Source organism: Oryctolagus cuniculus, chromosome 18 (genome assembly GCF_964237555.1).
Source record: "Oryctolagus cuniculus chromosome 18, mOryCun1.1, whole genome shotgun sequence".
Classification (NCBI taxonomy): Eukaryota; Metazoa; Chordata; class Mammalia; order Lagomorpha; family Leporidae; genus Oryctolagus; species Oryctolagus cuniculus.
Genome location: NC_091449.1, coordinates 50,717,628 through 50,738,475, shown reverse-complemented (window position 1 = coordinate 50,738,475; position 20,848 = coordinate 50,717,628). Strand labels below are relative to the sequence as shown.

The 20,848-nt window shown below is 51.9% G+C and overlaps 1 protein-coding gene across 1 annotated transcript in view; it reads left to right on the top strand.

The window, feature by feature from the left end:
- The window catches only part of ATP6V0D1 (ATPase H+ transporting V0 subunit d1), a 46,793-nt gene that overhangs the window by 10,397 nt on the left and 15,548 nt on the right, over nt 1-20,848 (top strand). The window lies entirely within an intron of this gene.

The following is a 20,848-nucleotide window of genomic DNA, read 5'->3' as shown; positions in this document are numbered from 1 at the left end:
CACGTCAGATCCAGCTCTCTGCTATGGCCTGGGTAAGCAGTAGAAGATGGCCCAAGTCCTTGGGCCCCTGCACCCATGTGGGAGACCCGGAAAAAGCTCCTGGCTTTGGATTGGCACAGCTCTGGTTGTTGCGGCCTTCTTGGGAGTGAACCAGCAGATGGAAGCCCTCTCTCTCTCTCCCTCTCCCCTGCTCTGCCTCTCTGTAACGCTGCCTTTCAAATAGATAATCTAAAAAAAAACAAAACAAACAAAAAAAAAAAAACTGTAGAACTTGGGGCTGGTACTGTGGCAGAGAGGGTAAAGCCATTGCCTGCAGTTCTGACATCTCATATGTGCACAAGTTTGAGTCCCGCTGCTCCACTTCCAATCCAGCTCCCTGCTAATGTGCCTGGGAAAGAAGTGGAAGATGGCCCAAGTCCCTGGGCCCCTGTACCCATGTGGGAGAACCTGGAAGAAGCCCTTGGCTCCGTTTTGGCCATTGTGGCCATTTGGGGAGTGAACCAGCAGATGGAAGAGCACTCTTTCTCTGTGACTCTATTTATTTTCAAATAAATAAATGAATTTAAAAAAAAAAAAAAAGATCTTCCATCTGCTAATTAGTGCCCCAAATGGCCACAAAGGCTGGGGCTGGTCTAGGCTGAAACCAGGAGTCCAGAACTCCTTCCCAGTCTTCCACGTGGATGGCAAGGGTCCAAGTATCTAAGCCATCCTCTAATGTTCTCCCAGGCACATCAACAAGGAAATGGATTAGAAGCAGACAGCTAGGACTCAAAGTGGTACTCTGACAAGGGATGCCAGCATTGCAGGCAGCAACTTAACGTGTTGAGCCACAGTGCCAGCCCCTGCCTTTGCTTCCTTTTTTTAAAGATTTATTTTATTTATTTGAAAGGCAGAGTAACAGAGAGGAAGAGACAGAGATCTTCTGTCTGCTGATTCGCTTCCCAAATGGCCACACCAGCCAGAGCTGGGTCTGACTGAAGCCAGGAGCCAGGAACTTCTTCCAGGTCTCTTACGTGGGTTCAGGGGTCCAAACACTTGGATCATCTTCTGTTACATTAACAGAAGGTACATTAAGAAGGAGCTAGATCAGAAGTGGAGCAGCTGGGACTGTAATTGGTGCCCATATGGGATGCCGGTGTCACAGGTGGCAGCTTTACCCGCTATACCACAATGCTAGCCCCCCCTGCCTCTGCTTCTGATCCAGCTTCCTGGGAGCAGATGATGGCTCAAGTTGCAAATGTTTGGGGAGTGAATCAGTGGTTGGGAACTCTGTCTTTCTCAGGGTAAACAATAACAATAAAAACAAAACCCCAAAAAACAGCATTGAATGCACAGTGCAGGGTAATTTGGGGAAGGGATAGGAGCATGTGGAAGGTGACAGTTAAAGGGTACCAAGTTTATTTTTGGAGTGATAAACAATGTTCTAGAACTGATTGTGGTGATGGTTCCACAACTCTGTAAATATATTAAAAGCCATAAATTGTATGCTTAAAGTAGACAAATTATATGGCAAATGAATTATGTATCAATAAAACTGGTATTAAAAAAAGAGCTTAGCCAGGCCAGGGAGGTGGGAAGCCTAGGAAGAAGGAATGGCATTAGCAATCTCAGAGGTGTGAAACTGCACACAGGATGAAAGAAGCTTGGGGAGCTGGAAGGAGACAGGGGCAAATGTGTCATGGATGTGCAAGGGCTAAAACTGAACAGGTGCCTCCAGCTGGTTTGTGGAAGGCCTTGGAAGAACGTGCAGGTCAGGAGGGATGAGCATTATGGTTTAAAAAAAGAAAGACTTTAGGTCAATGGCAGTAAGTGGGAAATATCTTGTTTAAGAGTTTCTGTCTGATCTTGCCTGGAAATGTTTCACATGCTCTATTTTGTTTTTCAAAGGAGACTATAGTTAGGCTTCTGATTTCATAAATGTGTGGTTACTAGAGCCCACCAGAGGATGTTTGAGGTGTAGATAGGTGGTAAAAGAGGAGGTATTCTGTCCGACATGTCCAAGGGACGAGTCCAGCAGGCAGGTGGCCATGTGGGGAAGTAGCACTAGAGATACCAATCTGGAAGTCATCAGTATGCTGGCTGGCAGCAGCTAGGCCCACACCCGGCCATCTATTGGCTTGCAGCCTGGGTGAGCTTGCCTTAGAAGCTAGTCCTGCCTACGAGTCCTGCCAGGAAGCTAGAGAGCAGCCTTTCAGTGGGCCAAGTGGACACAAGTGCGGCCTACTGAGGACATTTGGCATGGAGCCTAATTTGGCAAGCAGGGAGAGTGACAGCCAGGGATTTCCCTCCAGATCCCTACCCTGTCTCTTGCATGACTGTCGGGCATGGTGGGGTTCTTTTTTGTAGTTGTTCTCTTGTTTTATTTTTAACTAAGTATCTTTTCTAATTCCAAAAATAAAGCTAGTAGAATGACTTGATATAGACCCTTTGGGACACAATTTTTTATCTCCTTGTCAAAACTGTGTGTATAAATACTGTGACCCTACAGTTCCACTTACAAGATTGTATCCTTTAAATGAGCACAGGGTAGCAGGTACAGAGGTATCATTCCAGCCTTGTTGGTAACAGCAAACTATTAGAACCAGTGAAGGGGCTAGTGTTGTGGCATAGCAGGTAAAGCTGCTCCGTGCAGTGCTGGCATCCCATATGGGTGCCAGTTTAAGTCTCGGGTGCTCCATATCCTATCCAACTCCCTGCTAGTGACCTAGGAAGAGTCATGGAAGATGGCCCAAGTGCTTGGGCTCCTGCCACCCACATGGGAGACCCAGAGGAAGCTCTTGGTTCCTGACCTTGGCCTGGCCGAATCCCAGGCATTGTGGCCATCTGGGAAGTGAAGTGGTGCATGGAAGATCTCTCCCCCTCTCTCTGTAATGCTTTCTTTTTTTTTTTTTTTTAACTTTTATTTAATGAATATAAATTTCCAAAGTACAGCTTATGGATTACAATGGCTTCCCCCCCATAACGTCCCTCCCACCCTCTGTAATGCTTTCAAATACATAAGTAAATCTTTTTTTTTTTTTTTAAGATTTATTTATTTACTTGAAAGAGTTACACAGAGAGGAGAGGCAGAGAGAGAGGGCGAGGTCTTCCATCCACTGGTTCACTCCAATTGGCCGCAACGGCTGGAGCTGTGTCAGTCTGAAGCCAGGAGCCAGAAACCTCCTCTGAGTTTCCCACACAGGTGCAGGGGCCCAAGGACTTGGACCATCCTCTACTGCTTTCCCAGGCCATAGCAGAGAGCTCAATTGGAAGTGAAGCAGCCGAGACTCGAACTGGTGCCCATATGGGATGCCAGCACTGCAGGCGGTGGCTCTATCCACTACACCACAGTGCTGGCCCCAATAAGTAAATCTTAAAAGACAAACAAACAAAAAACCACAGTGTAATATCCACTGGTATGGCCAGTCTTTGTGGTGAAATAGCAGCAAGTGGTCAAAGGTATCAAAGGTATGAAATTCTTTAAGGGCTGGTTTAGAAATACATTGCTGGGTCCGGCACCAAGGCTCACTTGGCTAATCCTCTGCCTGCGGCACCGGCATCCCATATGGGCGCTGGGTACTAGTCCCGGTTGCTCCTCTTCCAGTCCAGCTCTCTGCTGTGGCCCAGGAAGGCAGTGGAAGATGGCCTAGGTCCTTGGGCACCTGCACCCACATGGGAGACCAGGAAGAGGCACCTGGCTCCTGGCTTCGGATCAGCGTAGCTCCGGCCGTGGTGGCCATTTTGGGGATGAACCAATGGAAGGAAGACCTTTCTCTCTCTCTCTCTCTCTCTCTCACTGTCTAACTCTATTTGTCAAATAAAAAAAAGAGAAAGAAATACATTGCTAAGTGAGAAGTTGCAAAGCATTATGTGTAGCATAATCCCATGTTAGTAGAATACCAGATGACGTGTACTGGACATGTGTTTGGAAGCATAAATACCAAGTTGTCCAGAGTGACATTGAATGACATTTCGATTGGAGAGGCTGAGAGCCCCCTCTCATTTCAGTATTTAGCTTATATACTTTTCCAGTGTTTGACTAGGTTTCAGTGAATAAATATTACTTTTATAATTTTTTAAAGATTTATTTATTTATTTGAGAGGCAGAGTTACAGAGATAGAGATCTTCCATCCAGTGGTTAACTCCCCAAATGGCTGCAATGGCCACAGCTGGACCAATCCAAAGCAAAAGGACAGGAGCTTCTTCCAGGTCTCCCACGTGGGTACAGGGACCCAACCACTTGGACTATCTTCCTCTGCTTTCCCAGGCCGTTAGCAGCGAGGTGGATTGGAAGTGGAGCAGCCAGGACGTGAACTGGTGTCCCTATGGAATGCCAGCAGCACAGGTGGAGACTTAACCTACTGTGCCACAGCGTTGGCCCCTTACTTTTATATTTTAAAACATCCAATAAAGGGGGATTTAGCCTAGTGGTTCAGATGTTGATTAGGATGCCCACATCCTGTTTTGAAGTGCCTGGGTTCGATCGCCAGCTCCAGCTCTTGATTCTGATTCCTACTGGTGTAGCCCATCAGGAGCCATGGTGATGGTTCAAGTAGGTAGGTTCCTGCCACTGATATGGGAGACCTGGATTGAGTTCCTGGCTCCCAGCTCAGGACCTCCCCCCCCCCCCCGCCCCCCCACAGCAATTACAGGCATTTGAGAAGTAAACTGGTGAATGGGAGCTGTCAATCACTTCTTCTCTCCCTCTCTCAAATAAATAAATAAATTTTAAAAATCTGATAAATGTATTTAAAGAAAATCAGAGTATACAGGTAAGCAAAGAGAAGGTACCCACACCCAGCAACCTTCTAAGCTGAGGCCCATGTTGGTGAGCTTGGACATTCATCATCTAGGTGTTGGTTCACAGCATTATGGGCTGATCTGAGTGTTTAGGAACCCCCTGCAAGCCTCTTCTCTAAATACCGGAAAACTCAGAGTCCCAGGGGTTTTCGAGGGCCCAGGCCAGGACTGGGCTGCACTATTCTCATGTCACCCAGGTTAGAGCCTCAGAATCCCTGTCCATAGCTGCCCTGGGCAGGTCCCCTTCACCTGGCCATTTTTCCTCTCCTGTGCCTCTTCCTCCCCGATTTGTGAAAGTGATTACATCTTGCATTGGTACATACCTTAGCTCGATTTTATCTGAGGAGCTATTTATTGTCAAGTCAGTAATAGTCTGCACACACAGAGAGAATCTCTATTTCACAAACCCTGTCCCAGGAGGTAGTGTTAGAACTTGCTGTAGTGAGTGATAACAGAATTTTTTCTTGGATTTACTCAGCAAGTTCCTGGGCTTGGTTTCTGAGGTGGAGTTAATGCCTGAACCCATGCCTGGGGCCCTTTTAGGTCCTCAAAAAATAGGCACATGTCAGCCATCTAGTACCCTTATAGGCTTTGTGGATGAACAGGGTTTCTGGATGGCAGAGGGGGAGATGCCTCACACCTTACTGTAACATTTTGCACATAACCCTTCTGGAATGTATTAGTTTCACTTGCCGCTTTAAGTGGCATACATTGAACACAGCAGAGAATCCGTCCTACATTAGAGTTGTTAGACTGGAAATGAACCACTGTCTCCGATGACCCAGGTCTGTCTCCAACAGTTTTTCTCCTGGTCCCCTGTCAGGTCACCCACTCACTATTCCTGCTGTGGTCAAGATGCCTCTTTTCTCACTGCTTTTGTGCTTTGGGTTCAGCAGTTAGATGCTGTCTGGCCTGTTAGGAGAGGCTTCATCAAGAATGAACAGGTGCAGGGGCCAGCATTGTGGCACAGCTAGTTAAACCTCTGTGACACTGGCATCCCATAGCAGTGTTGGTTCAAGTCTCAGCTGCTTTGTTGTTTTTTTTTTTTTTTTTTTTTGAGATTTATTTATGTATTTGAAAGTCAGAGTTACAGAGAGAGAGAGGGAGAAAAAGAGATAGAGAGGTCTTCCATCCACTGGTTCACTTTCCACGTGGCCACAATGGCCAGGCTGGGCCAGGCTGAAGCCAGGAGCCATGAGCTTCTTCGAGGTCTCTCACATGGATGGCAGAGGCCCAAGTATTTCTGCTGCTTTTCCCAGGCCATTAGCAGGGAGCTGAATTGAAAGTGGAGCACCTGGGACATGAACTGGTGTTCATATGGGATGCCAGAGTCTCAGGCGGTGTCTTTACCTGTTGTGCCACAATGCCAGCCCCCAGCTGCTTTGCTTCTATTCCAGCTTCCTGCTAATGCTCCTGGAAAGGCAGCAGAGGATGTCCCAAGTACCTGGGTCCCTGCTGTTCATATGGGAGACCTGGAAGAAGCTCCTGGCTCTGACCTTGCCCAGAGCTGGCTGTTGTAGCCATTTGAGGAATGAAGTAGTGGATGGAAGATCTGACTGTCCCTTTCTCTCTGTCACTCTGCCTTTCAAATAAATAAATAAATCTTTTTTTTTTTTTTAATGACTTCTACACTGTGGTGTAGAAGGTTAAGCCTACACCTGCAGTTACAGCATCCTATAGGAGTGGGGGTTCAAGTCCTGCCTGCTCTACTTCTCATCCAGCTCCCTGCCAATGTGCCTGGGAAAGTAAAGGAAGATGGCCCAAGCCTCTGCACCCATGTGGGAAACATGTAGGCATCTTCTGGCTTCTGACTTCACCAAGCTCAGCCTCGGCCAATGCAATCATTTGGGGGAGTGAGCCAGCAGATGGAAGATATCTATCTCCTCTCTCTCTCCCTCCTCCTCCTTCCTTTCCTCCCTCCCTCCCTCTCTCTTTGTCTCTCTCTCTCTCTCTCTCCCCCCTCCTCTCTTTTTTCTACTCTCCCCTCCCCTCCTCCCTTTCTCTGTCTCTCTGTGTGTGCCTGCCTTTCTTTTTCTTTCTTTCTTTTTTTTTTTTTTTTTGACAGGCAGAGTGGACAGTGAGAGAGAGAGAGACAGAGAAAGGTCTTCCTTTGCTGTTGGTTCACCCTCCAATGGCCGCCGCGGCCGGCGCGCTGCAGCTGGCGCACCGCGCTGATCCGATGGCAGGAGCCAGGTGCTTCTCCTGGTCTCCCATGGGGTGCAGGGCCCAAGCACTTGGGCCATCCTCCACTGCACTCCCGGGCCACAGCAGAGAGCTGGCCTGGAAGAGGGGCAACCGGGACAGAATCCGGCGCCCCGACCGGGACTAGAACCCGGTGTGCCGGCGCCGCAAGGCGGAGGAATAGCCTAGTGAGCCGCGGCGCCGGCTGCCTTTCAAATAAATAAATGTTTTTTTTTTTTTTTTTTTAATGAATGGGTGCAAGGACATGATGTGGTAATGTATCTTGTAGATCACTTGTGCCTGCTCAGGGCCCCTCTGGGTGGACAGGACCTTTCTGAATTTATGTGGGGGACCAGGCATCAGGTAGGTCATAGCTCCTTTTCTGGCCAGCTGTGTGATGCTGAGCATGAGTCTGCCCACTCATGAAACAGAATTCAGTTATTTGAGGGTTGCTAAGATTCTACAGCACAGTCCTAGATAGAGCTCAATGGATATTTACATGATTGAATGACCACTCTTTTAGCACTGGAGGGGTTCTGGGATGTGGGGAATTTGGGAGGAAAAACTGAGAGTGCTGTCCTGGAGGGGTGCACCATGTCATACCCCTATTCCTGGGTTATTGTGTGCTTGATTTTATTAGGAATTGGAGACCTGGGAGGGTCTGGCTCAGAACAGGGGTGTAGAGGGCTGTGGATACCCAAGCTTCCCTCCACGTTCTTCAGTCTCACCCTTAAGAAGGCCCTGTGTGACTGATGCAGGACAGACCAGTTCCTCCTGACTAGGTGCAGGCTCACCTGGTCTCTGTTTTGCTTTCCCAGGCTCATGTGCCCTTTGGGCCTGTTGCTGTTCTTTATGGCACATTCCTGCATGGCTTTGCTGGTATCTGTGGCCCCACTTCCCTGTGGACTGATTGGGGGGGGAGGTGCAGCCGTCTGACAGTGATTACATTGGAGGGCAGTGTTGAGAGGGAACAGCAGCTGGAGCAACCTCTTCCCAGGTCATTGTTGACGAGGCCACCTCGCTTTGGCCACAAGGGGGCGCACCAGGATCACTTGCTGCCAGACAGCCTGGGGAAGGGAGTGTGGACCTGTGAGTCAGCCTAGCTGCTTTGCTTCTGTTCCTCTAAACTGCACTTGCCTATGGCTGCTGTCCCTTGGGACTCTGCTCTGAGCCCTGCTTCCCTCACTAAAGCCTCAGTTGGCCTTCTCAGATTAGGCATATTTCATGGCTCAGGGTCTCCTGACTCTCCATCCATCTCTTGCGCTCAGCTACCTGTGCTTCAGCTTTCTGGGACAGGAAGGGGAGGGCAAGGAGATATCCCCTGAAGCTTTCTCCCCTGGTGCCTGGTGCAGGCTGCTGTAGCCTTGATCACCAAGCTGTCCTCGCATGTTCCCCCTCACCCTCGAAGCTAGGTCACGTGGGCAGCTCTCCACTCTGGAGCCCCAGTTAAAGCCCAGTGTGCTAGCTGGGAGCCCAGGAGTCAGGGCCACAGTTCTCAGGCTCCAGCAGCATGCTCTTCCCCAGGTGGTCCCCACTCTTGTCCTCCCACATTGGTCCCTCCAGGAGAGGAAGAATTCATCCTTAGGACAGATTCCTCTCCTCTACATCCTCTGGTCCTCTGAGGAACACATAGGAGTGTGTATGGCATGCATAGGTGCGTGTGTGCAGAGTGGCTGAGAAAGGCACAAACCAGGTACCTGGACCGCGTATAGGTTCACACAATTGTGTTGGGAGTGGAGTTTTTAGAAGGCAATCAGGAATTCTCTTCTTCCACCCCGTACTACAATTCAGGGATCTTTCCATTGGCCTCTCTGGCCTCTGCCTCATCCAACACCTCAAGCTTGGCTGATTAAAAAAAAAAAAAAAATCTGTCTTGAACTGGCATGTTGGCCTTTTTCCTATTTTAGATATGGGAAAATCAAGGCCCTGAAGGGCTGCATTGTGGGCTAGGCTGCTGTTGCCTAGCCTGGCAGCCTGATGTCCTGTTCATGCCCCACACCCTGCAGCTCCTCCCCAGGACTGTGGAGGGTGCTCAAGGGACCAGGCCATTGTGAATGTGAATGGGGGTAGACCTGTGGCGGGGGAATAGAGTGTGGGGTAACAGACTGGACTGGGTGCTGGGCACTGCTTTCCTGGCTAACTCTGGCCTGGCCCTGAGTACTTGCACAAACCTTGTCCCTCCTTAGACACTTAAGTAATGAGTTTTAGGCCTTGACCTCAGCTGGGCTTTCTGTTTGGCTGGCAGATGGGGCTTCCTCTCTGAGGAGTCATCTGTGGTGTCCTTGGTGCTGCAACTGAGCCTTTGTCGTTTGCCTCTGCCTCTACTCTGATGGCTTCTCAGCGGCTCCCAGCCACAGGCCTCCCCTGCACCTACCCTTAGTCCTGTTCTGTGGGTGCCCAGGCCACTGGTCTTACCCCAAGTCCCTGTGTGGCCCTCAAGGGCTCGGGTTGCTGGGGGTCAGTGCGACCTAGGCCTGACCAGACTAGCACAGCGGCAGAGCTTTCCGGCTTCTGGAGGAACCTTAAAGAAGCTCTCTTCTTTTATCTATGCTATTGGGTCCCAGGTGAGACCCAAGGGCTTCCTTATGGCCTCCTGACCTCTGCTTGGTTCTTCCTGTTTTGTTTTTTTTTTTCTTCCTCATTCTTTAATTTGTTCACTTAAGGCTGCCTGGACTCTGCCTCTGTCTACCCAGCCTCTGTCTCAGGAAGGGGTAGGCAGAGGAAAGAGGCCCTGCTGCTCCCTTGGCTTTGCCCAGAGTTCTGGTGTGGAGATTAAAGGGATCTAGCTTGAGTGTCAAAGGATTCAGGTGAACTCAATCCCTGATCCACTACCTGGGGTCCTGAGGGTCACCTGTTCCCCTCCAACCCCAGCCTTTTCTGTTTTAAACTGGATCCCGTGTGTCCAGGCCTGGGAAAACAGAGGTCCTCCAGTGTTATCCTTTAGGCCTAGTTGAGACTCCATGCCTCCCACCTCCCCAGTGGCTGCCATTGTTTGCACCTAGCTTCTGCTCTGAGGCTCCCAAGCAGGTGACCACATCCCTCCTAGGAGCCAGCCCAGGTCCCCAGTACTGATCACACTCAATCTGGTGTGTCCCACCAGGCCCGTGAGCACGGCATTGTAAGGAGGGAGGAAAGGTGAGGGGTTCTGTTCAGGACCAGCCTGGATGGTTACTACTCCTGCCATCCTCATGCCTGGTCTGAGCCTCCTGGTTCTGCCAAGGTGTGGGTATGTGATGGATCAGCTCTACTCTTGGTGCAGGCTACTTTGTTCCATTTCCTTGAGCTTTAGGGAATGGCTTCTTGCTGACGGCAGCATGACCTCACAGCTCCAAATAAAGCTAGATCCCGTGTGCCCATCCATGGGGCCTAGGTCAAAGCAAAAGGAGTATATATTTTTAAAGATTTATTTATTTACTTGAAAGGCAGAGTTATATAGAGATTTTCCATCCACTGGTTCACTCCCCAAGTGGCCGCAATGGCCAGAGCTGGGCCAATCCGAAGCCAGGAGCTTCTTCCAAGTTTCCCATGTGGGTACAGGAGCCCAAGTACTTGGGCCATCCTCTGCTGCTTTCCCAGGTACAATAGCAGGTAGCTGGGTCAGAAGTGGAGCAGCTGGGACCTGAACTGGCTCTCATATGAAATGCTGCCACTGCAGACAGGAGCTTAACCTGCTATGCCACAGCACTGGCCCTAAAAGGAGTACTTTCTACTTCCTTCCTTTGGACTGGTTCTAGGCACTGTGGAATTGGCAGGATGCTGCAGCCATGGTCTAGCCTGACCTGGCTTAGTCTCACTGAGAATGGCAGCCTCTGGGGGCTGCAGAACTGCCCTCAACCCCTGTTGGAGCCAGTGCCAGCTTTCCTTCATGTTCTTCTTCCATAGGTCTGTGCAGGTGGGACAGGAGCCCCACATCAAGGACTGGCATGATTACTCAGGTGTTATGAGCCAGCAGACCCTGGAGCTATAGACGTGGATATGGGCCAGTTTTTGGGCAAAGCTCACTGCCACAGCTGGCTTTCCCTGAGCTGCCTGGCACTTGGCCAGGCCAGACCACTTTACCACTTTCATTCGCACCCAGACAAACTCTCAGATCTTTGGGAAAATGAAAAGAAGTTCCTCCTCAAAGCCATAGATCTACTCCCCAGCCTGCAGGTTCTCTAACAGGGTGGCAAGCCTGGAAAAGAAAGCACCTGTTCAAGGTCAAAGTGCAGGTCAGCAGCAAGGGTGAAGCTGCAACCGGAGAACATAGGAAGCTGTCCTGCAAGCCCTGTGTCTCCTGGGACCTGCCAGTCCTGTGGAACCTTAGGGTCTGAGTGGGGATGGCCTGGTGAGGACTGTGCAGTTGGATCTCTGCTCAGCTAAAGGAGAGCTTCTTGGAACTTGCCCTGGGTGCAGCTGTAACCAGTTCTGCCCCTCCCTTTGGCACACTGGACGCTTGCCTGCCCGGCACCCTCTTGACTCTCAGATGAATTGACTTCCTCATGGGGTGTGAGTGATGCTTTCATTCACCCAGCCGCAGGGACAAAGTGTTCCTGAGAGCATGAGGGTAATTAAATGTGGTTCTGCCACCACCTGCCACCTGTCATGGAGCAGGGAGTAGGGTGGTGAACCCAGGGCAGACATCCTGCTGCCTCCTAGATACAGGGAGTGACCCTCCTTTTCAATTCCTGTCTCATGTTGCTGGCAGGTAGTGCCACTGGCCCCTGGTGTCCGCTGGGGCACCTTTGTAGACCTTGCCCATCCCCCTGCTGTGAATGCCTCACCTCACAGAGAGGCCTCCAGAATGAAACAAAATTGGGCCCCGGGGCTAAGGAAGGAGAACTTACTGTCCTTTCCCTGCAGGAGCTCTGCTTTGTGCCAGCTGAAACCTAGTAACTTGCCTATGGCTGAGCCAGCAGTAGACTCCAGGTTCTTCCCAAGATTTCTGGCCTGCCAGCCGGGGCTTCCCATGGAGCAAGAGCTGCGCTTGGCTACACTAACTTCTGCCTGCTCCCAAGACCCCAGATCTGCAGTTCAGGGCGTGGTAGGTGGTGAAGAGTTCCCTCCTAGATTCTGTCTATCTAGGTTACTGGGACTGCTCGGAGCTTTATGTGATTTTCCTGGTGGTTGAAGTGAGATGTGGGTTTGGAGACAGGTGTCCTGGGTCTCCAGCCAGCTGTGTGCCTTTTTTCTCTGGAGGTAACGGAATGGGGCCTGTGTGTCTGTACACTCCTTGCTGCACAAGGTTCCCCACAGGCTTGACAGAAACAAGGACGTGTTAGAGCCTGCGGGAAGGGTTGGGACAGACCATGGGGAAGAAAGATCCAGGCCTCTCTGGAGGGCAAAGGAGGGTTGCCTGAGTATCAGCCTGAGTCAGGAGCACAGTTCACCTCTGAGAGTGTTAGTTGGGAAGTTCTGGCTGGAGTCCTGCCTGCCAGAAGCAATGGGCTGTGTTGTGCTTCATTCTTTCAGGATACCCTCTGCACGTTTAGTGTCTGTGTGCATACCTGTGAGACTGAGGTCTAGTGCAGGGCCTTTCACCAAGTGATGGGCCAGGAATCTGGGACGAGAGTCCACAGCTGTGGGATAGGATTTGAACCCAGGTAACTGTGGCTCCATAGCTCAAATCCTCTCTCCTGCCCCACTCAGTTGCCTAAGGAGTGATATGTTAAAACCAGTGAGTAGGCAAAATGGGTCTGCAAAGGGGAACAGAGCAAGGCATGGACCAGCCGCCAGATGGTGGGTGGTCCTGCACTTGCCAGGAAAAAGGGCCAGGGATGCCCCAGGTGGGAGTGGGGGTGCCAAGGCTCCGGATGGGCCATGACAGGTGGCATGTGGGAGCTGGCATTTGATATGAACAACTGGAACACACAGGCTTAATTGGTCAGTTGGTGTCACATGAGGTTTGTAGGGAGACTGATGGGCCTTGGCAGAGGCCAGAGAGCTGAAGAGGACACTCAGTCTGTGCTGCAGGCCACAGGTAAACTCGGGGTCAATGGTTTCCTGGCTGTAGCTCCCCCACAGAGTTTCAGATGTGGGCTCTGACCCTGCAGATCCAGCCAGCCAGAACATGCATCTGCTGCGGAGCTGATAAGAGGAGGTCTCCCCCCCTCCAAGCCTAGGGAGGAGGCCCAAGCCCAGCACATTCACCAGGGAGGAGCAGGGTGGCCTTGGCTGCAGTCTGGCCATCTGTTCATATCTATACGTCTCACTGAGTTTTCATGCTTTTGAGTACCTTGGAGTTGTAGCATTGAAAGTAGAACCCAGATCCAGTCTCTTCAAAGTAGACCCCTTACCTGGGCTCAAGAGAGTGGTAGAACAGACCTCAAGGCCCTCACCCATGCCAGGAGTGGCAAGATGGGCACACTGGGCTTTAGGGGACATGTTCTCACATCTGGTTTCATTCAGTGGGCCACAATTCCTAAAAACTCCTGAGCTCCCCAGGAGAGTGTCATTGAGTAACCTCTGGAAAAGGAGAAGTGAAGTCTGGGAACACACTGTCCTCTCACACTCTGCAGTGGCCAGCTGGCCAGCAGGACCCTTCCATGGGCCATGAGGCCATGGGTGACTGTAGAGCAGGGGCTGCCCCACCTAGTGTGCTGTGCTAGGGCTGCTCCTCTCCTGCTGGGCCCCTGGTGCGTGTGTGACCAATCCCCTGGCACGGTCCAGGACCCACCCTCTCCTCCCCAAGTTTCTTAGGCCATGTACTGTCTGCCCCTGGGACACCTAGAGGGACTGGACAATCCCCTTCAGAGTTGGCAGGATCTAGGGAAGGTTTCAGGAAGTAGGCGGGGGCAGGGCTGCCCAGCTGCCACCTCCTAAGGCCTGGCTGGGTCTGGCTGCCAAGCCCGTACTTTGTCCCACACAGAGCAGAGAGTGCTGGCCAGGCTGGTAGTCCTCATGCCCTCCTATTAATCCGGAGCTGGGTTGGTAGCAGGGGCTGCCAGCTGGGGGATCAGGGCCCTGCTGCTGAGGCCTTCTGGCCCAAGAGACTGGAGATTAAGGGAAGAAGGGTGTGGTGTGGAACAGGTGGAAGCCATGGGACCAGCCCGAGTCTGGTGCAAGCTGATGAGCCCTACGAAAAGCAGCCATCCCAGGTGGGTATAGGGTATCAGCTCTGCACAAAGCCAGGGCAGCAGTCTTTAACATAGCAACCTCAGGGTATATAGGGCTGCCTGGTGGAAGAGGGACCACAGGGGTTTTCACTTCCCAGCCTGAGGTGTGTCGTCTTCCCAGCCCAGTCTCTCTGGCTGGGCCTGAGGAAGCTGCTCTGATTCCTACACTTCAGGAGCTTCGCTGTAGGCTAGCTGTGGGGCAGCTCCCAGGCCTCCCTGGAGCACTTGCTGAGAGGGGGCTGTAGCTGGGGAACAGCACTGGTGGAGCAGCGAGGCGAGAGCCAAGACAGTGATGGGAGTGCCAAGGCCATGGGCTCACAGGCTGTGGGAGGAGGCAGGGCTCTAGCTCCAGGGCTGTGGCGACCACGGGGTAAAGATGACAATGACATGTTGGAGTTGGAGGACATTCTAGTGGTGGTGTGGAGAGTGGCCTTGTGGGTGGGGAGCCAAGCTGTGGGACAGGATGCCTGGATGGCGCCAGGAGGTGAAGTTGGTGGGAGCATCTCCAGAACTTGGGGATAGGAACATGGGAAACAGAAGAGGTGTGGAAAGGCCCATGGGGCGGTGGGGGGGAGGCTGAGGAGCAAGCCCAGGGCTCTGAGAGGAGGCTAGGAGGCTAGAAGGCTCGGAACGGAGCTAGTCAGCTTCCTCTCAAGTGGGGTTCGGGTCAGGCTGTGGAGGAAACTTCTTGGTAACCACAACTTCTTGAACATGGGAAATCAGCCTCTGAGGAAGTCTTTTGCTATGAGAGCCCCCAAGTTGGCCAGACATTCCTGATGCTGGGCCACAGATAGGAGGATTTGGGGTAGACAGCTGGGCTTGTGGGCAGACCAAACCAGTCCCCCGAGTCTGTGCTAACCAGAACACTGCTCATGCCTCGGCCTCGGGCATGTCCAGGCCCCTCAGGGGCCGTCACTGAAGCTGTCAGGCTGCTGAGCCCAGAGCAGAACTAGCCTCTGCTTTCTTGGAGCCCCTGCCGTCCTCGGCTGCCCTCAGGCTAGGCCAGGGCTGGGTGGCCGGGTCTCCCACGAAGCTCTCTACAAGTTCCAGGCCTTTCCTCCTATGCTCAGATCCCACCCCCAGTGATATCCCCTCCTCCTCATCCCTCAGAGAGAGCAGGAAGTTGGAGAGGAGGGGGTATCCTAACTGGCCTTGTCCTAGCCCTGGCCAGGACTGTCTGAAGGGATTAGGGCTGCCAGCCACCGGGTCTGGGAGCCAGGTTTCTCCAGCAGGGTCAGAGCTGGTTTAGAAGCCCTGTGTGGTCCCCTCGTGGGCGAGCTGAGGGATCAGCTAGCCTGCTTCCTCCAAGTCGCCTTCTTGGCTGGCGCTGGCAGGCTGTCCCTTTTCCTTGGGTCACAGGGAGATGTGGGGCCCAGCCAGGGAAAGTGGTCTGGAACAGCCCCTTGTCATTGTCCCTGGGGGCTTTTAAAAATTAGCTTCCTGGTAAGGAAGACTCCTCAGGCCTTGGGTAGGCTTCTCAGTAGAGTCTCCCGGGTTTGCTCTGATCTGACAAACGCCAGCAGAAACCACCCGGCTGCCTGCGTTCCAGTAGTGCTTGGAGCCGTGGCTTCCCCAGATGCAGTGTCAGCAGAATGTAGCAGCCAAGGCACGGGGGTGTTTGCTCTGAGGCCCTTGCTAAGCTCTGGGAGTGGGGTGGGGGACATGCAAAGGAGAGCCCCCCTCAGCTTTTGCCACCTCACTCACATGCATACATTCTCAGCTTCTCTAGGACTGACTGATGCCATCAGTGATGCCAGGAGGACTTGTCACTGAGTCATGACAGTCCAGGCCCACACCTGTCAGGTGGGCAGTGAGTATCCTGGCTGCCTCCAAGGTCAGGGAGAGGTCATGCCCTGGCCTCTTCCAGCTCTGTGCCACCTTCCAGCTCTTATGGAACTAAAGGCAGTCTGGGCCGGCGCTGTGGCTCAATAGGCTAATCCTCCGCTTTGCAGTGCCGGCACACGGGGTTCTAGTCCCGGTCGGGGTGCCGGATTCTGTCCCGGTTGCCCCTCTTCCAGGCCAGCTCTCTGCTGTGGCCCGGGAGTGCAGTGGAGGATGGCCCAAGTACTTGGGCCCTGCACCCGCATGGGAAACCAGGAAAAGCACCTGGCTCCTGCCATCGGATCAGCGCAGTGTGCTGGCCACAGCGCGCTGGCCACGGTGGCCATTGGATGGTGAACCAATGGCAAAAGGAAGACCTTTCTCTCTGTCTCTCTCTCACTGTCCACTCTGCCTGTCAAAAAAAAAAAAAAAAAAAAGGCAGTCTGGGCAGCTGAGTCCGTATCTGAAAGACCTGTCCTGGGCCAAGTGCTGTGGAGGAATATGGTCAAAGGGGTGCAGAGCTGGGGAGGAGAGACCAGAATTGGGGGTGGACAGAATCCACCAGGCCTGCACCACATTCTGGCCCTTCTATACCAAGCTGTGGGACTCTAGATAAGTTTCAAGTTCAGTCTGATTTTTCATTCCTGCATCTGTGAAGTGGGCATGGCTGAGATGCAGCCTGTAGGTTGCTCTGGGCATAGGACAGAGTCTGCTACGTGGCACGTGTGTTTCCATTTAGAATGGGTCTGGATAGGCTGAGGACTCCCACCCAGGGCTGGGTGTTGGATGGAGAGAACCATGGGGCTAGAGAAGGGAAAGGGTGCTTGGCAGCAGGGAAGTTGCTGAGCCTTCCCAGGGAGAGGAGCCATGTGGAGCAAAGGCGGAGGCTGGGCCAGAGGAAGTTTCTTACTGCTAGAGAGCTCGTGAGGATCTCAAGTGGGAGTGAGAGTTGGCCCTGGGGAGCTTCCCAGAAACACATGCCAAGGCTCAGAAGGGCAGGGCCTGCGTGATGCCTGGGAAGCCCCTTGGAGAGGAAGGATCAGGAGGCAGGCCTGGGGTCCAGGGCCAAACTCCCTGTCCCTACTGGGGGCCCCATCCAGTGGGCTGGGTTTAGGCCTGGGGCTCTGCCCATGCACCTGGCCTGGCCAGATGAGCTAGAGGAAGAAGTCTCCTGGCCTGAGAAGGGCTCTCAGCTAGCTGCAGTAACTGCATGGATAAAAAGACAGGTTGGTTTGGCAGCTGCCTTGCCAGACAGTTTGACCCAGAATGCCATATTCCAGCCCTGGCTCCCAGCCACTGTCCGCTCTGCAGCTTCCCCAGTGCAGATTTCAGCATTTGTTGGGCGTTGGTCAGATCCCTTAGCTCAGTTTTTTCTTAAGTGTCACAGAATTTATTGATAACTGCCGTGTGTAAAATTAGAGTATGAACATGACTTGATAAATTAAATAGGCTTCATTTCAATACTGTAATAAGAAGAGCCAATTTATATTCTCACCATTTGTTTTACACCAAAAAATTTGTACAGAATTAACAGTGTCTCAAAATTTAGTCAGTTTTGTGCAAGTAAACCACATTTTTAAAAAAAGATTTATTTATTTGAAAGGCAGAGTTACAGAGAGGCAGGGGCAGAGGCAGTCTTCCATCCGCTGGCTCACTCCCCAAAAGGCCACAGTGACTGGAGTTGGGTCGATCCAAAGCCAGAAGCCAGGAGTTTCTTTTGGGTCTCCCATGCAGGTGCAGGGCAAGGACTTGGGCCATCTGCTACTGCTTTCCCAGGCTGCATCAGAAGTGGAGCAGTTGGAACTCAAACTGGTGCCCATTTGTGATGCCAGCACTGCAGGTGGCAGCTTTATCCACTACACCACAGTGCCACTCCCCACGTTTTTTTAAAAATACTTATTTTATTCATTTGAGAGACAGAGTTACAGAGAGAGGTAGAGATAGAGAGTGAGATCTTCCATCTGCTGGTTCAGTTCCCAAATGACCACTCTGAAGTCACAAGCCAGGAGCTTCTTCTGGGTCTCCCATGTGGGTGCAGGGGCCCAAGCACCTGGGCCATCTTCTGCTGCTTTCCCAGGCCATAGCAGAGAACTGGATTGGAAGTGGAACAGCTGGGACTTCTACAGGCCCTGATATATTTTTTCTTAAACTGGGAATTTCTGGTCCCCTCTTTTTTTTTTTTTTTTTTTTTTTTTTTTTTTTTTTTTTTAAGATTTTTATTTATTTGAAAGAGAGAAAGAGAAAGATCTTCCATCCACTGGTTCACTCCCCCAAATGGCCATAACAGCCAGGGCTGAGCAAGGCCAAAGCAAGGAGCCAGGAGCTTCCTCTGGGTCTCCTACATGGGTACAGGTGCCCAAGCACTTGGGCCATCCTCTGCTTCTTTTCCAGGCAAATCAGCAGGGAGCTGGATGAGAATTGGAGCAGTGGGATTTGAACCTGCACCCATAAGTTGCCAGCAGAAACTTAACCCCTTATGCCACAATGCTAACCCCTAAACCACATTTCTTCTTAAAAATTTTATGAACTTAAGGCCGGCACTGTGGCATAGTGGGCTAAGCCTCTGCCTACAGCACCAGCATCCGATATGGGCACCAGTTTGGATCCTGGCTGCTTCTCTTCTAATCCAGCTCTCTGCTTATGGTCTGGCAAAGCAGTGGAAGATTGCACAAGTGCTTGGGTCCCTGCACCTAAATGGGAGACCCAGAGGAAGCTCCTGGCTTCAGATCAGCCCAGCTCTGGCCATTGCGACCATTTGGGGAGTGAGCCAGCAGATGGAAGATCTTTCTCTCTGTCTATAATTCTACCTCTCAAATAAATAAATCTTCAAAAATTGTGCACTTGCCCAAACTTAAAGATATTAAAATCTAGCACTTGAAGCCTGTTTCTAGAGGTGGAAATAAAGGCAATACAGAACAACCATCAATTACGCTTAATAATTTTTCTGTAACAACCAAGTAAGCAAATACTGCAACAAGCTAAATATACTAAGCAGAGCACCTTTATTCCAGCAGTAGTTGGGCTTGGCCAGACTAGGGTGAGGATGGGGAAGAACAGAGCCTGGTCAGGGCCTCTTGTATACAGCCTGGGGTAAAAACGTAGCAGAGTGTGCACATCTCCCAGGCAAAGAGGCAGTGGGGTCTAAGGGGCAGAACAGGAAGTGTCCCACCTTTCCCTCTTTCCTGTCCTCTTCTGAGTGATGACAGAAGACTAGGCATTAATGGCAGAGTGATGGTAAAGGTAGCAGACTTCTGCAGACTTCAGGAAGTTGCAGTCTACTCCATGATTGCCTAAGAGACACAGAGGACACGAGCCCTGGCTTGCCAGGAGGCACAGGTGGAAGGTGTCTTCTCCAGCAGTTAGCACATCCTTCTCTCCATACCCTCCCATACCTCTCTTCTGTCTCTCTCTTAGCACTCCTGAATCCAGGCCAGGAGCATTCTTCTCCCCTGGGGTATAGCAGGAGGAGCATTACAAGAGGCTCCTAAGCCTGGAGAGGGGGCTGCATGCCCCCACTCTCTCTCTTTGAGCATCTCATAGTGGCATGGTCCTCTGTGCTTCAAGGACACAGGGGAGGCCTTGATCAGGAGGGCATGGGCAAGTGCTCACAAATACAGGCCTTCCTGTCCCCCCGCCCTCGGGCCAGCCTCCCCAGAGGCAGAGAAGCTTGCTGTCCACGAGCAGCAGAAGCCAGCTTTGGCTGGTGGAGGGGCATGCACACACACAGGAGTCCCTTCTTGGCCACTGTCCTTGGTACTGCCGTCGTCACAGCTGTAGCGCCCCACCCCCTTCCTCCCACCCCATGTCCTGGGGAAAACTCTCCTGCCGTCCTTTATTCATCAGGTTCCACTGAGCATGGACATACCGGAGCGTGCTCTGTTCTTGGCCCAGCATACCACAGGGACCTCGACAGAGTCCCTGTGCTGGGCAAGCTTAGGTGGCCTACAATAGGTGGGAAAAGTCCTACAAAGAAAAGTGCCACAAGTATGGTGGGGCTGCAGGAGAGGCCTCTGGAGGGGCAACATTTAGGGAGCAATCTAAAGGGAGGGATAGTGACAACCACCAAGCAAGGGGTCAAGGAAGGGCCCCAAGGTGAAGATGAATGAGCATGGAGAGTTTGTGGGGAGGGTGGTGAAGGTGTGGCAGGAACAGAAAGGCTGGGCAGTGATTGTGGGGCAACCACGTGGAGTTGAAATAGGAATGAAATTGGAACACAAGAGGGTGTGGGGCAGATAAATGATGTGGTCTGGCTCTTGTTTTAAAAACATCACTTGAGAGGCCGGCATTGTGGCATAGAGACTAGCATCCCATACAGGAGTGCCAATTTGAGGCCCAGCTGCTCCTCTTCTGAACCAGCCCGCTCCCTGCTAATGCACCTGGAAAAGCAGAGGAAGATGGCCCAAATCCTGGGCCCCTGCCATCTGCATGGGAGACTGGGATGCTGGCTTCTGCCTGTCTCAGCCCTGGCCATTGTGGCCATTTGGGGAGTGAAGCAGTGGATGGAAGCTTGCTTACTCACTCTTTCCTCTCTCTCTAACTTTGCCTTTCAAATAAATCAATCTTAAAAAACAAACAAACAAACTCTGCTATAGGGAAGTCAAGGGCAGAAACTAGGAGACTGTTAGGTTGCTGCATGGTCCCACTTCCCCAGGGCCCTCCTACTCTGTCCCTCTTAACCTTCTCCCTCACCCTGTCCTTAAATGTGCGGGAGAGCCCTGAGGGCTGCTCTTCCTGCCTCTGGCCACTCCTAAGGAAGCCCAGTCTTCTCTTCCTTCATGCCACTATTTGCCCCTAAAGGGCTCTTTTTGCTTAAACAGCCCTGCCGGCTGTTCCTTTGCTGTAGCCCAACATAGCAGGCCTCATTCATACAAGCATGTTTTGCTGCCATCTCTCCTCTATTCCCACAGCTTTGGGCATCTCCTTTATTTCATGTTCCTAGTGTCTACTTGAGGTCTGTTGGCTTGCCCATGAG